The sequence below is a fragment of the Palaemon carinicauda genome, chromosome 17 (assembly GCF_036898095.1).
Source record: "Palaemon carinicauda isolate YSFRI2023 chromosome 17, ASM3689809v2, whole genome shotgun sequence".
In the NCBI taxonomy this organism is placed as follows: Eukaryota; Metazoa; Arthropoda; class Malacostraca; order Decapoda; family Palaemonidae; genus Palaemon; species Palaemon carinicauda.
Window position 1 is genome coordinate 137,037,413 of NC_090741.1, and position 17,500 is coordinate 137,054,912.

The following is a 17,500-nucleotide window of genomic DNA, read 5'->3' on the forward strand; positions in this document are numbered from 1 at the left end:
CACTAAGACAATTTGAGTATAGACGAATGATAGAACATTCAAACTTTTATGACATATAAACTTGACGACTGAGGGGATAGTTAATAAAGTCATTCATAATTCTTAAATAAATAACAAATGTAGATTACAACAATCCTTTCACGCTTAGCACAAATACGCCCAGAGGTAACAGATACAAACTGGAATTGAGAATATACAGAACGACTTAATGTGATAATTTCTTTACATACAAAATAGCAAATACTTTGAATAGACTTCAGGCAAATGTAGTGAACAATAACACGGTAAATTAGTTCAGGAAGAAGTTAAAGATCAAAAGAACGCTTTAAATGCTTAAAGTAAATCTCTCTACGCAAGAGCAAGTCTTTGAGACAGAGATTCCTTGTAACTCTCCTCTCTCTCTCTCTCTCTCTCTCTCTCTCTCTCTCTCTCTCTCTCTCTGCAATTTTGTTAAATTATGGTTTATCTCTCTCTGTCTCTGTCTCTCTCTCTCTCTCTCTCTCTCTCTCTCTCTCTCTCTCTTTCAGGCCATAGGGATAGCTTGAAGGCTATATTCTGTATGTCAGCAAAAGAAAGTTACATTTAAAGATACCTAGGACACATTGTATAACAAGAGATATTACTTCAAAATCGAATGTAAGAGAGCATTTGTAAAACAACTTAGTCCTATAACGTATAATTACGTACGCATAATGTAAACAAAGGAGAAACTCGACCCTTCGAAAACTCCAACAATAAACAGAGGAAATGTTGGAGAAAATTTAAATAACTCAAGTAGAGGTGGAACCAAAACACCAGTAAATGAGGGAAATTAATAGAGACAAAGAGGAAGAGAAAAAAAAGATAGAAAATTCACTCAATGCTCAGTCAGTAATAAACAAAATGGAAAACTGTACGATAATGATGGCAAGGGAGAACTTATATATCATTGGTACTACCATGGACTAGATTCAAGAAAGAAATAAAAACTTTTATCGGGGAATATGAAACACAGGGTTATTAGGTTTTTATGAAAAATAGCCATCATATTAATAGCAACAACATTATGAAGAGCTTTATAGACAACTTGGACATGTAGTGAACAATAACCTAGCAGTCTTAATGGGAGAGTTCAATGCAGCAGTAAACTGGGACACAATGAATTTTGCGTGTTATACAGAAGAACGCAGGCTACTAGAATATGTTAACAATGAATTCCTCCATCATTCTGTCGATTTATCAACACCTGAAAAATTACACCCAGAGTTCATGATACGGAGAAACCGGGAGCATGGGTAAACTATCGAACTCGTGGGTAAAAAGAAAGAAAAAAAAAAGTTCAAAATACTGCATAATAATATTTTACTGCTGCCATGGACGGTGTTAATAATGTAGCCTTTCTTTTACAAACTCAAACAGTTGAGAGTTGGTCGGCCTTCTCTTAGAATCATTATTAAATTTTCAAGTAATGAATCAAATAGAGATGTTGCTCAAGGGCATCATAGTGAGAGTGGTTGTGTAATACCTGGTTTACCTCAGAGTAGTGTTCTTGTTCAATTACATTTCATACAATATACACATGACATTTGATTTGGTCTATAAAAACGTTCGTGGCATTTGCAGATATTGCTACTTTCTTGTATCAATTTTAATCTCAGGAATGTAGGTCTGGAGTTGCTGAAACCCTTTAATATAGATCTAGTTATAATTAGTGCATGGTGCAAATTATTGAGCATGAAGTTGAATGGTAAAAAATCTCTTTTTATGATTGTAAGAAGGTTGAAGACAGAGGCTCCTACACATCCAGATCTACGAACTGATAATATTTCTGTAATCTGTATGAATCTTTTAAAATTTAAGGTGTAATTCTCGACAGAGAATTTACGTTTTAGAAACACATTATGTTTGTTTATCCCTCAATTGTAAAAACTTTTGGTTTATAGAGGATGTATTTTAAGATTTTCGTTGTCCAATCATTTATGAAGAAGTATTTTATGTTTTTCATTCAACATTGTTTCAAATATTGTTATACTTTCTGGACTAAAGCTACTGAATCTCAACTTAAATTTTTGGATTAGAAAATTCGGCCAATTAAATTTTCTATTCCTGATCATTATACTAATCCCTAGCACCGCCATTCAATTAGGTCGTTATGAATGTTGAATAAAAGTTTTCATAATTCTGATCATCCTCTGCATTCACATCTTCCCGGCCAGTACCATACAGCTAGTAACACTAATATTCATTACTTCTTAATTTTGAGTCTCAATACTACACAGTATTCTGGAAGATTTATTGTAGTTGTGACAAAGTTTTGGAATGACCTTGATCGGGTAGTTGATTCGGTAGAACTTCAAAAGTTAAACTTGAAGAACATCTTTTTATGTTAAATAGACTGGTATCATTCATTTTTCATTGATTATTTATGGAAGATTTATTATATAATTGCTAATGCGGTGCAATTGCTTTGTTCTTATTTTTCATTACTTCTCTTGTAATTTATTTATATACTTTACTTACAGAGATATTTATCCCAGTCAGAGCACTTGGGCCTCTAACAGCCTGTTTTTCCAAGTAAGACTGTAACTTAGCTAGTCACGATAATAATAATAATAATAACAATAATAATAATAATAATAATAATAATAATGATAATAATAATAATAATAATAATAATAATAATAATAATAATAATAATAATAATAATAATAATAATAATAATAATAATAATACTAAAAAAAAATAGTAAATATTGTGATAGCAATACAAAAACATTTTTTTTCCTAGTGTGGCGGTACGATTAATATTGGCAAATTTGATCATAGCATAAAAATCTATAAATAAATAAATGAATACAATTGAAGGAATTTTCAATAAGATGAAACACAGAAAAGAGACACACAATGGGACTCCTATATTGATAATTACAAAAAAAAAAAAAAAAAAACGCAGGAAAATATTTCTCGAAATGGAACACCAGATCCAAAAGTGTTCAACAGAAAGATGACCAATGCAATAGGAAGCAAAAGCAGATAACATAAATCATTGGGTCAACTGCCCTATCTATTTGAAATTCAGAGCACAGAAAGTTAAAATAGAATCTCTTTTAAAAAGGAAAATGTCGAAAAGAAAATAATCGGTCTCAGTTTATCTATGTATAAGTGTTCATTTGGTCAAACAATAGAGGATGGAGAAGTGCATTAATTGAGTTATGATTACATTTCTTTGAAGATACCTATTGTCGCTTTCACAGTATTTTACAATAAAATCATACTTTTGTAGCTTTATGTAATATAAATTACATTATATAGAAAAGTATTTATATGAAGTTTTGACTATATCAAGTAGCGTAAATTTTAGAGGAAAAACAAGATTTTTATAAGTAATTATAGACAATATAATAATACTGGTGTAGAACAATGGTTAGTCACTAGCTCGCTGATTAGTCTTCCCTGTGTGGATATACGAATATCGTGATTTTTTTTTAATTGACATTAAGTAAATGCCATAACTCTCTTTAGCTACAATCACCTCTTAGTAACGAAACTAGAAACATGAGACAGGAGTTAAAATTTTATGCATAGGATATAAATAATTTTGTTTAAAGAATAAGATTTTAAAATGTGACTTGCCACTCACTGTAAAAAGAAAAGCATTTATTCCGATGGTCCTTCAAGTATTAGCTTAAGCATCAGATACTTGATGCCATACTGAAACCTTAGAACATAATCTAGTCAATCTCAAAGAGCTAAGGAAAGAATAATGATGGGTATAACCCTAATAACCAGAACAAAGGGGGGGGGGGGGGGGGAGCGGGGTGCGGGAACAAACTAAAGTAGAGAATATTCTAACATAATGTAAACAAAAGTGGATATGGGCACGACATATGAGAATGACAGATAATAGAATAGCACTTAGTTCAACAGAGTACGTCCCTAGATATTGTAATATGACCAAAGGAAGGAAAGGACGACTATGGATTGAAGAAGTAAGAAAATTTACTGGTATGGGTTGGCATGCAAAGTCCATAAACAGAGTGGAAGGACATGTCTGAGGCCTTTCAAGTCCAATGGACCTGCTACGGATGGTGATAAAGGAGACAAGGAAAATGGTGATGACGATCATATATAAGTGTAAAACCATCCATATCTCTATCTATCTATCTACTGTATATATCTAACTATTTATAAGTGTACATATTCAGAAATGATTATGTGTAAGTCCGTTCCTGCGTGTATGTCAGCATCTGTGCATTTATCTGTTTAGGTTTATGATTATGAAGTTCTCTCTCTCTCTCTCTCTCTCTCTCTCTCTCTCTCTCTCTCTCTCTCTCTTGTTTTTTTTAAATACGTCCGTCTCTTGCTCTCTTCATGAATCCGGAAGTTCCTCTTTTTTTCTTTCTTATATTTTGATTGGCCTTTATGGTGCAATACCGTATAAGGATTTTAATATTCATTTATTCTGGATTGCGTTCCCAAAAATATTTGGTTTTGCATTAACAAATAAATCCGTACTGAATTTTTCTTATTTAAGAAGGACCACCCGAAATATGCCCAAAATTAATTAAGATTCACTAAATTACTTACTGATACTACTAAAGGCTTCTATCAGCTTATAGTGTATCAAGACTGAAAAACCTATAAATCACAAGTATTATTGTTTAATCTCAGTTTAAATCCAATACAGAAATGAAGTTAATAATCAATTTAATTTGGTTAAACATAAACTATATTTAATTACTTGAAAAAGGAGATATATAATATATATATATATATATATATATACATATATATATATATATATATATATATATGATTTCATAGATAATGAGTAACTTTATAATGAGATTTCAATTCTATCACACGACATAACATTAGCAATCGACAGCTATACACAAAGAGCAGATAAATGAGGAAATAAAGGCAAGGAAAAGTCCAGTTTATTCCAAAATTAAGTTTGATGGACATCAAGCGTTTTCTGTTAAACATTTTTCAAACCCACAATAGTATATTTACAAAACAGACTAATTCTAAATTTTCTGCAAATAGTCACATTCACTACTTTTAACATTTTTTACGTTGTGTATCTGTCCTAAAACTATTCAGAACATGTTATTCTATTATTATTATTATTATTATTATTATTATTATTATTATTATTATTATTATTATTATTATTATTATTATTATTATTATTGTTATTATTATTATTATTATTCTTTTACTTTTCCAGCGAACTGATATCTTTTTTGCTTACCTTTTATTTACACAAATATTTTTTTTTTCTGAAAGCTAAGGCTTTTTTATGAACTTTTAGATAGTGTTTACTTAATACTTTTCTTAAATAAAGTATCCTAATCAATATCACTTCAATATCGATATACAAGCACTTAAACTTAGACCACAAGCAAGCGTATCCTGACCAACACACAAAAATAACACTTATATGGGATTGATTTATTGATTAGGAGTAAATCTGGCATCCTGAAACACGTATATGTGATATGAGACTAGCTGTGCGTGTACCACTGAACGAGATATTTTGTTCAGAATGTAGACAGATTCGTGTATTGTAGGTAAAAGCAATAGAAAATCTATGTAATAAATTCCTTAAGAATATCTTGTAGCCAATTTTATGAGTTCATGTATCACGATAGCTTTTTGTCTGTGAATAAAACAGTTTCTTTACTTTTATGACGTGTATGACCAGGGCTGTTCTTACCAATTACCCAGGAGGATAAAGCCATAAAATAAAAGGTCAATGATTTATGAGGTTTGTTAGGAATTCTACGGTATATATATATATATATATATATATGTGTGTATATATATATATATATATATGTGTGTGTGTGTATATATATATATATATATATATATTTTAGAGAGAGAGAGAGAGAGAGAGAGAGAGAGAGAGAGAGAGAGAGAGAACCATTGGCATGCTATTTCATTTTATCCCAACATTGGTGGAAACTGATGATTTACGTTCTTTGATAGGAAAAATCTTCTTTTCGTTACCTAATGTTGAGTATTATGTAACTTTATATTCTATTCAAAAGAAGCAGTAAAAACTAGAAAAAATTCTATATGCCTATGAACGGACTGAAAGTTGGAAGCGATTTCTCCGCCACTATTCTCGTCATCCCAAAAGAAAGTTTTTTGAATGAATCCTCGCTCATATAATGATTTACTTATTTAATTGTTGCAGCATTTCAGTCATATATTAGCTGGCTTAAGACCGGGATTTAACATAGCATCTGGACGACAGCATTTTTGATACCTTAGAGTTTAGTAAAACGTCATATATTGTACTTTTTTTATAATACATACACACACAAACACACAAACATAAACACACACACATACAGTATATATATATATATATATATGTGTGTGTGTGTGTGTGTGCGTGTGTGTGTGTGTGTGTGTGTTTGTGCACCTTTCGAAGTGTACTAGTCAGGGCTAATCATGCTAGGTTGGTTTGCTGTGATCGGTGAGACGAAAATCTCCTACAATCACCAATACGTAGTTGACATCGTGGTGCGGAAACCAGGTCAATCCTCAGGATTGAATTGCCATGCCTGAAGCGTTTGTCCTGCAGTCACTAGAAACGGCTGCATTTGATGCTGTCGTTGTTATGATATATGTATGTATGTATGTATGTATGTATGTATGTGTGAATGGATTCTAATCATTATCAGCCGTTACTATTCAATATTAGGACAATGGTGTCAAACATATAGTTCCTTTCCCGTCTGTTCAAGAGCTTTCTATTATAGTTCATACCAATAGATTTTCTCATTACACCATTTTCTCTTCCCTCACTTTCTTCGTTTACAATTTCAAGAGACCCATTCTCTTATTCTTATTGCCATCTATTGTCTATCAGTCTCAATATATGTCCTGCCCTTGTCCATTTCTTTTTCTTACATATTATTAGAATACATTCTTCTCTACTTTGTTTCCTCTTGTATCCATGTTCATCTTTCTCTCTTCTTTACATAGCTCTTTGAGTTGTAACTATCTTATGTACAAAGTCTGCGCTAAATTTCCAAATGTCAGGATGACAGAGAACTTCAAATCAATCAATCAATTTACTAAAGTTCCAAGTTTCTGGTAAGTGCTATTAACTTTTCATATCTGTTTTTACCATAAACTCTCCATTCCATGCTTATATGTATTAAACATTATTACTTTGTACCTATAAAATAATTATACATTCGCCTATTCATTAATATTAAATTCATGTTACGAGTAGGGATTGTCTTTTTAGAGACTTTTCCTAATCCTGGAATTTCGGGAAAAGGTTAGTGTTTTGCCAGGATCATCCAGGAATTCCATGGATTTTTTTCTGAATTATTCTTGTACTTGAGGAATTGAATATTAAAAAAGACTTTAGCACGTAATTATTTGATCATATTTAGAGCATTGGCAAAAACATATCCGCAATATATAAAGCAATAAGAAAGGCGTTCAATTGAATTAACAAGTAGATAATAAAGAGTGATTAAACACATATTTTTGTGTATAGTTATTGCTTCTAAAATAACTCAGGAACATGGTACATATCTTTCATGAAAATATCCTATACAATCATATGCTTTTTTAATATAAACCTAGTGAAAGAGAAATGATAAATGTTTATTATAAGAAAACAAATTCTTTAATGGAAAGGACTGTAATTGCTGTTTAAGATCACATATATTTTCAATATCAATATTGTGAGGAAAAAAAAAACGAGTGATGTCATCACTGTTTGTCTCCAAACGACTCCGAAAAGCGTACACTTAGGCTACTTGGAACATGTCTCTATGTCAATTATATATATATATATATATATATATATACACACATATATATATATATATATATATATAAACAGGAAAACTATATAACGCTCTTTTGATAAAATAAAAAAGGTTGGAGAGTAATAAAGTTTGGCTTATACCTGTTACTGTAAAATAAGATCTATTTTGATTTGAAATATGAACGTAGAAAACATATAATTAATACATTTATCACTTAGATGAGTTCTAAGTCGTGTGATGAATAGTACTACAGCTGAAAAACTTCCTCTCTCTGTTATAGATTCTAATGCAGCTGTTTAGTTATGCTTCTGCTAATTACTTGACTTATTTGAGTTATTTTAAGGATGTTTTTTCTTTTTTTTTTCTCTATCAGTTTTGATCACACTCCTTCTTTTTCGGATTCGGATAAAGCAAAAATTTCATCACTATTTTAACCGTGAAGGCGAATAAGAAGTCGATTTGTTGTAGACAAAACAACGCTTTTTGATGCTAATTAATAGGTACTCTTATACGGCAATAGATGCTAATTATTAAAGATGTACTATTTTCATCGCTTGCACATATTTTAAAAGAAGCAGGGATTTCTCAAGACGAAAATAAATTCCCGGGAATTTTCCGGGACAAAAAGGCTACGAGATCCCGGGATCCCTTGAAACAATCCCTAGTTACGAAATTCTTCAAAAAGAAAATGACCTCATCCTAAAACAGGGGATTAAAGAACCAATTTGCGTGTTAAATTTAGATTCCAAATCGTTTCATCAATTATTCACCCAGCTTTTAACTAACATTAGTCTTTATCAGTAGTCAGTTTGATTCTAACTTGACATTTCAATACGCCTTCACAGCGTAGTCGAGATTTTGAACTAAATATATATTCTACTGGCCCTCATATGTTTATGAAAAGAGAGAGAGAGAGAGAGAGAGAGAGAGAGAGAGAGAGAGAGAGAGAGAGATGAGGGTGGGAAAGAAACTATTCATAGGAAAAATGTGGCTTTTGAAAACTGAATTTACACAACCGAGCATTTTTAGTAAATATGGGAAAAAATATGGGCAGACAAAAGTAATGTAAGACTAAGTAAATAAAAAAAAGAAAAAAATAAGTAAATATGTATTTCAAACTATTTATGAATTTTCTTGATGAAGTTTCACCACATAAGTAATATAAAAAGTAAATTTTCACACATCAGTCCACAGTAAGTCTAGATTTAATAATAATTCGGTAATTATGCAAACATCTTCGTCCAAACTACTGGTGTTATATATAACCAAAAGAGTGATGATACTTGTCAGGCTGTAGAATAACACCCTTCTCTCACTGCTCTATGGTAATATTACCTTTTTCATCTCTCATTTTCATGTGTATTAATATATTCATTTTTAATTTGTTAAGATTTTACAATTTTTTATGTTCTTTATCATATATCTACTTTATTTTTCGATATTCTTTAAAATTTATTTTTTTTTCTTTTACCAAACGTCTCTTCTTGCTTTGAGTCTTCTTCAACAAGGTAGAGTTTATCCTTATTAAGCATAAACTGACATCCCTCGCTAGTCGTCGTCCTCTGGAACACTAGCAATCATGACTCTAGTGATTACCTCATTCCTTGAAGTATTTTGACATTCACCGAGCGGTTATTCGTATTCTCACCTGAAAATTTCTTTATCCCACAGATCCATTTAACCTTCCTCCAGCAACACGTCGTCTTTTTCTCTCTCTGGCTGTGCAACAGCTGTTCGTTTATCTATTCCATAGCCGAAGATTTCTCCAGATTTCTCCACTTTCCGTTTATTTTGTTTGAGCCTCTGGGCGAATGGTTGATTTTCTGGAATCCTCCTAAATCCTGAACGTCTTACAAAGCGTTTATAGTTTTTAGAAATATTACTTCTTATATTCCACTTACCATAAATAAGAATAGACTTGCTAATTTCTTCGTTTCAAACTTTATTATTGTTTTTTTTTTTTATTTCATATGCTTTTGGAATCAGTTACGATTAACAAATATGTCATTTATTTTACACAGACTTTTATTTTATTGATTGATCTCTTCATTCCTTCCTTCCTTCCTTCCTTTTTCCTTCCTTCCTTACATCCTTTCTTCCTTACTTTCCCCCTTGATTTTTTTATATCATATATGTATTTATTATTCCGCCCCTTATATAAATGTTTATTTTTGTCTTTTAATATTTTCATATATCTCATTGGATACATACATACATATATATATATATATATATATATGTATATATATATATATATATATACAGATATATATATATATATATATATTATATGCTTATACACACAAACACACACACACACACACACACATATATATATATATATATATATATGTATATATATATATAAAAATATATATATATATATATATATATATATATGATTTCATTACAATAATACCTTTCTTTTAAGAGGTATAAAAGTTTCTGGATTTACATCCAAATAGGTAAAAGACTAATAAATACTCCCTAAGTTCTTTCGGTTTTCTTTAATAATTGATGGATTAATTAATTATTCAACCATGCATATCATATGTGAATTTTGCATCAATATTTTTTTTTTTCTTGGTCTGCTATTTTCACCCAGATATCTAGGCAGTCTATTTACGTTCTTATTGGAAAATTCGTGATATACGATAATTCTATGTAGGAAATGTTCTTTTTTGTGTGTTTGTGTATGCGTGGCTATATCTGTGTGTGGTAGCTCTTGCCATGCTCATTATCACCGTGTTCACGAATCCCATCTTATCTTAAGCTTTTGAACGTCTCAATAGTTTCAGGAAGTGGCTTTCACAAAGGTCTTGGAGCATATGATATCCTTCATACAATTTCTAATTTTTCGTAGAAATCCCTTAATTATAATACAAAATTTTGTAATCTTGGCCTTCATTTTATTGCTAATCAATAGTCATTTGCTTTCATACATGAAGTTTTTGGAAAAATTTTCCATTTTCTTAGCATCTTAATATATTTTTAGTTATTTTGTTATGAAGATTTGATGGACAACATAGTAACTGTAGGGATGCAATATCTTATGGTCATTACGATAGTGTTCTCGGCATGTTAAATTTCATACTATATGCCAAATAGGTTAGGTTTAGTTTGGAAAACAAACTTATTGCATATGCAGATTATCCTTTTCTCATGTACTACCTTTTTAATGTAGACATGTAGTTGCTCAATCCCCTACAAAGGATCTCGCTCAAATTAATGCATAGACAAGTAATGCGGGATAAATCGGAACCCAAAATAAAATAAAAATATGACTAAAGAAGGTCAAGAGTAAAAGCTCCTCAACATCAGATGTTTGCATTGACACTGTTTCTTTTATCATATACTACTCATTTAAAATTCTAGGAGTAACTCTTGATTACAGATTTAATTTTGAGAATGATATTCTTTCTGTTTTTTCTTCAATTGTTGCTAACATTCCTCTTAATTTGTTGGGCAAATGCTTGCGGTCACTTAAATTCATTATTCCTAATCTGGCTATTAATGGCCGACACTATCACTCAGTTATTTCTTTGTGCATAAGAAATTGACTAATTCTTTCCATCTATTGCGTTTATATCTTCCCATATTGTACCATCTGTTACGTAGCACTTAGTATCCACTTACTTGAGATAATTATATCTTCTTAATTAGAGATTTAACACTGAACTTAGTTTTCGAAGTTTTATTCCAGTTGTGAAAATATTGCATAACGAACATCATCACAACCGATCCCTCGCTACCATATTTATATGGTGTAATCAAAACTCACAAAGAGAACTTTCGTGCTAGACCAATCATATGTTCCGTGGGATCTTGTTCTAACAAACTATCTAAATGGCTGGTAAATGAGCTGTCACCTATTCTTGGGACTATATCAGGATGCTCTGTGAAAAATAATGAAGATTTTATTTTTAGGTTAAGGGGGTTTGATTTTAATTATAATTTTAAGTTAATAAGCTTTGATGTTAAATCCCTTTTCTACGAAAGTTCCTGTGGATGAATTGTTGGAGTTTTTTAGAGACAAACTCGTCAAACAGACGTTTACTCTGGATACTGACTCTATTCTCAAACTTTTAGAATTGTGTATAAAAGGTTGTAGGTTTACTTTTAAAGATGAATTCTTTGAACAGAAATTTGTTATGGCAATGGGCAATCCTCTATATGCTTTGTTAAGCAATATTTACATATTTTTTTTTAATACCGAGTACCTACCTAGGATTCATACCTGCAGGTAGGTTTCGGGTCAGATAAGTCGATTATATTTTTTTGTGCTTGGCCCATTGATAAGGATGAAAAAGCTTTTCTAACGGCCTCAAATACTCTGGTACCATCTATTGAGTTTTTATTGTAGATAAAAGTCGATAACAAGGTTCCCTTTTTAGATGTTTTAGTATTTAGACAATTAAGGTCTTTAAAATTTACTTTATATAGAAAACTTACGAATGTTAAAACATATATAAATTTTTATTTTAAGCATCACCCATCAACCAAAATTATGTTTTTTTTTTCATCCATGTTTTTAGGGGCACTGCGGGTAAGCTGCCATGGTCTCCTTGAAGTTAGGCTTAGGAAAATTCATGAAATAGCATCTATATTAAAGTATCCATCACATATGATAAACAAAGCTTGTCGAAAGGCAAAGAAAACTTTTTATGGTTTTGTTAACAACACTGATTTATATATGAATATCCTCCTTGTTTTACCTTTTTTTCTAACAGTTTGTACCTCTACCTGTAATTTTAAAACCTTTTGGAATTAATGTAATTTTTAGAAACAGCACACTCAAGAATATATTGATAAAAAGATCCCCAAAACAGATTAACAGATGTATATACGAATTTACTGCAATTAGTACAATAAACGATATATTGATCAAAGTGGCAAAGAACTAGAAACTCGATTAAAACAGCATAAATATAATGTAAGAATGGGAAACATTCCCAGCAGTCTTTTTCAGCATATGAATAATTGCAACCAAACTATTAACTGGAAAGCTGCTAAAGAACTTATATTTTGCAAATATTTTGTTTAAAGAAATATTATTGAAACAGTTTTAATTAACACAAATTTCCAAAATATGCTTAATACCAGTTCAGGTATGTACAAACTGGATGAATATCTTGTAAACAATAATTTTAAACAACTAGCTTTCAGGTAATTTGGGATTTGCACATTTTTATTCTGTTTTACGATACCACAGAGGTTTCTTTGTAATCGAATTGTATTTTAAATCAAAAGACCGTGAAGAGGTGTAATAATATCACGGAAGGGCTGGCCCAATCTTTGTTTACTTTTTCCTCCCGGTCTGCTGTCATCTTCGACATCGCACGTTCCAGCGATTTGTCGTTAATATGTATATATATATATATATATATATATAAATATATATACATATATATATATATATATATATATTTATAATTATATATATATATATATATATATATAATTATTATATATATATATATATATATATTTATATATATACATATATATATATATATATATATATTTATATATATATATATACATATGTATATATATATATATATATATATACTTACGTATATATATATATATATATAATTATATGTGTATATATATATGATTATATGTATATATATATATATATATATACCTATATATATATATATATATATATGTATATATATATATATATATATATACATATGTATCTATATATATATATATATATACATATATACATATGTATGTATATATATATATATATATAGATAGATAGATAGATAGATAGATACACATAAATGGATATATATATATATATATATGTGTGTGTGTGTGTGTGTGTGTGTGTGTGTATATATATATTTATGCATACATATAGATAGATAGATACATAAATGTATAAGTATATGTATATGTTGTGGAGGATTTATTTTTGCTTTATTTTAATTTTTGTTTTTGCCAAATCCTGAGAGAGAGAGAGAGAGAGAGAGAGAGAGAGAGAGAGAGAGAGAGAGAGAGATTGTGTTAGCGAGCGAAATTAGTTGGTGTATCGATCGTTTGTGGTGAGAAAGACTGTTGGTTTAAATGAGATTGTTTGTTTAATGTTTTTAGCTGGGTTACGACAGTGGTGAATGTTTCGGAGCGAATGCTTTTCTTATTTGACTGCAGCTTGAAGCAGTTCCGGTTGTGAGAGCTGGATTATATTTATATATTTTTTTTTTTTTTCTTGACCAGCGTGGAAGTGTTGATTGATTTAAAAAGTAAGTACAGTTTTGTTTATCTTTGCTTGTCGTATTTGTGAGTGATAGGAACTATTTATTATTTATCTTTGATTATAGTGCGATAGTTAAGTAAGTTAGGAGTGTTTGTAAGTGTTTTTCTTTTTTATTTTGGCAGGCCGTGATTCCTCCTTTGGAGAGATTTTCTTTGAATGTAAAAGTGATTGATGACGACTTGGTTATAATAAGGAACTTGGTACGACTGCTTGGATTTGGATAATTGTTGATGACCTGGCCTGTAATTGATTGTGTTAGACTGCTCATTTGGATTGACCAAGCGTTGGTGACCTGGCCTGTTGAACAAGATTACGTATGACGATGATGATTGTGATGACAACGCTCACGACCCATAATCAATTAATGCAGTTGTGTTGATATTTGTCAGTGTCGCGGTTGCTATAAAGTTCTGGTTTTGGGGCAATTAAAGACTGTTGGCCCTTGTGTGGACGAAGGTGTCCACTCAGAAATATATATATTAATTACGTTTATATTTGGAGTTGAAGGGAATTATTAGCTTTTAAGTTTTGTTTTTCTTATGGTTATTTGAATGTGTTTTCTATATATAGCAAGTTAAGATTGTAGTGCTAAGTGTGATTTTTTTTTGGTTATGGGATATGGTTGGTGATTTTTTAGTATTAAGTGATTGTTTTGATATTGATAAATATAGTTTTAAGGTTATGGTTTGTGTTTATGTCCTTTTTGTCTAAGAGTCTGGTTGATGATAAAGTAAGGGGAAAGTTTGTGCAGAAAAGACATTTATCTGGTTAGTGTGATTCAAGGGTGTGGGGGTTGTGTTGCAACATCCCGCCCCATTATTTTGGCGCGCTCCGAACAAGGACTGCCGCGGTGGGATAGGAATCCGGACTGTTGGACGAAGGACGGAATTAGGATTAAGGTTGATGAAAAATGGAGGAGCAATTAAGGGTTTTGAAGGAGGAATTGCGGCTGAGTAAGGAGCATGAGGAGAGGTTGCTAGTAGAGAATGAGAGGTTGAACTGGGAGAATAAGGCGATGCAGAAGGAGCATAGGGAGTTGAAGGGAACTGTAGAGAGAGTGGAAGAATGTGTTGAGATGAGGATGAAAGAGAATGAAGAACGAATGGAGAACCGATTGGAAGCTATGATGGGGCAAGTCATGGGGATGATGAAAACTATAATGGGTGAAGGTGCATTCGGAGGAGTGTCCTCAGCTTCGGGTAATGGGTTGATAGTGGATGAGAAGGCTAAGGTTAGTATTAATGGGAAAAGAAGTGATAGTGATAGTAATAGTAATAGTCATAGTGATATTGAAGATAAGGGAATAAGGCATAGTAAGGATGAACAGAAATGTGATAGGAATCATGAGAAGAAAGGTAAAAGTGATGTGAAGAAAGGGAAGAAAAAGTATCAGGCTGATAGCAAGGACGATCGTGAATGGGTGAAATTGGCGAGTAAGAAAAGGGCTAGGAAGAGTATGATCAAGGATAGGAGTATGACTGTGGAATTAGATTCCTTATATTCTAGCGAGGAAGTAGGAAACAAGAAGGAAGGTAGCAGTGATAATAGCAGTGAGAATGGACGTGATGTGTGTAAGACTGTGTTTATGAGAGAGGTACCTCGGTGTGAAAGGTTCAATGAGTATAGTAGTAGGGATGTATACGAGTTTTTCAAGGAGTATGAGAGGTATTGTCAGGATAAGTATGGTGATAGTAAATGAGTTTGGGCTAGGGAGTTAGGAGAATATCTAACTGGGGATTTGTTGACGATGTATGGAGTGATAATGAGTGTAGGTGGCGTTGATTATGAAAGTGTGAAAAAGAGAATAATTGAGCAGGTAAAACGTATGAAAGGGGGGTGTTAAGTATAAGAGTAAGAATGATTTTGATGAAGCACGGATGAATGCAGGAGAAGCGATATCGATGTATGTATGTAGGTTGGAAACTTTAGCTAGGAAGAAGTATGGGGAGGAAGGTATAAATGAGAATAAAGAGTTAATGAAGAAGTTTTTGGCTACTGTACCCGAGAATGTTGCTGAGTTTGTTAATTTGAAACGGAAGGATAAAATGAGGTGGACGAAAGAAAGATTTACATGGGATGATATTTTAGAGATAGTTGAGGATTACGAGTTGGATAAGTGTATGAAAGAAAGTAAATATGTGTGTGTAAGAGTTGGAATGGAAGAAAGTGTAATAGAATTTGGTAGTTATAAGGACGCAATTTTGAGAGGACCAATGAGGGTTGCTGATAATGTAGTAGATAGGAGTGTTAGGGCGAGTAATGTGGGAATACCTGTAAGGACAAATGAAGGATTTAGGCAGGGTAATTGGCGCAATAGGGATAGGAGTGTGAGTGCACATCGAGGTATGTCAGATAGCCGTGTCCGTGATGAAAAGTGTTATAGGTGTGGGAAAGTTGGTCATAAGAAGAATGAATGTAGATGGGCTCTAGGTGCTTGTTTTGGATGTGGTGAGGTAGGGCATAGAATTAGCGAGTGCAAGAAAGAGAAAGGGGTAAAATGTTATCGGTGTGGTATGACTGGGCACATAGCGAGTGGATGTCGTAGTAATCGTATGAATGTGATTTGTGGTAATTGTGGTAAGGATGGTCATTATGCTAGAATGTGCAAGGAGCCGCGGGGTAAGTGTAGTGAATGTGGTGCAGATGGGCATGTAGCTAGAGTAAGTAGGAAGAAGGGATTAAGTCAGCCAGGATGTTCAGGAAACTAGAGTGTAAGAGGGTTCAGCTGGGTGAGTCCTCCTGTGTGTGCGGAAGGAATAGGATCAATGTTTGTGAGAATAGGATGAATAATTGGTTGGAAATGAGCAAGTATGAATCTAGTATGCATGAGAAGTTAGGGCTGGAAAATAGACAATTACTGTTAGTTGAATATAGGAAAAAGAGGCGTTTGAAAGTTTTAAGTAAGGATGAAAAAAGGGAAAATTTTATGAGTAAAAGTGAGAATAGAAAAAAGTATGACAAGGGTGTAAATGTACAAGTGTGTATGGAAGATAAATGTGTTAATACAGATGAATCACGGTTAAGTATGAATGATACTTATAGTGTGTGTGGCTTTTCCTTAGGTGATGTAAAAAAAGGATGACGAATGCGAGAGTGAGAGATAGGAGAATGATTAGTAGTATGAATGAATCTTTTGCTAAAGTTGGGAATGTTTTTGATGAAATGGAGGAACTGTTTACAGAAATGAGTGTAATTTTAGGGCCAGATGAGAACGAGGTAGATATGATTGTACATGATATATTAGATAATAGGGATTTAGATAGAAATAGCGTTAATGTAGCAAATGATTTTGATCAGGAAGAAGTGAATGAGAGAGTATATGGGGGCCCAGTTACTCAGAATAGAGGTCCCGTTCCCGACTGCGACTGGGTTATGAAAAAAATAATGTAAGTGTTGTGTGAGAAGGATTTGGCAAAATAAAGGGGGAGGAATGTGGAGGA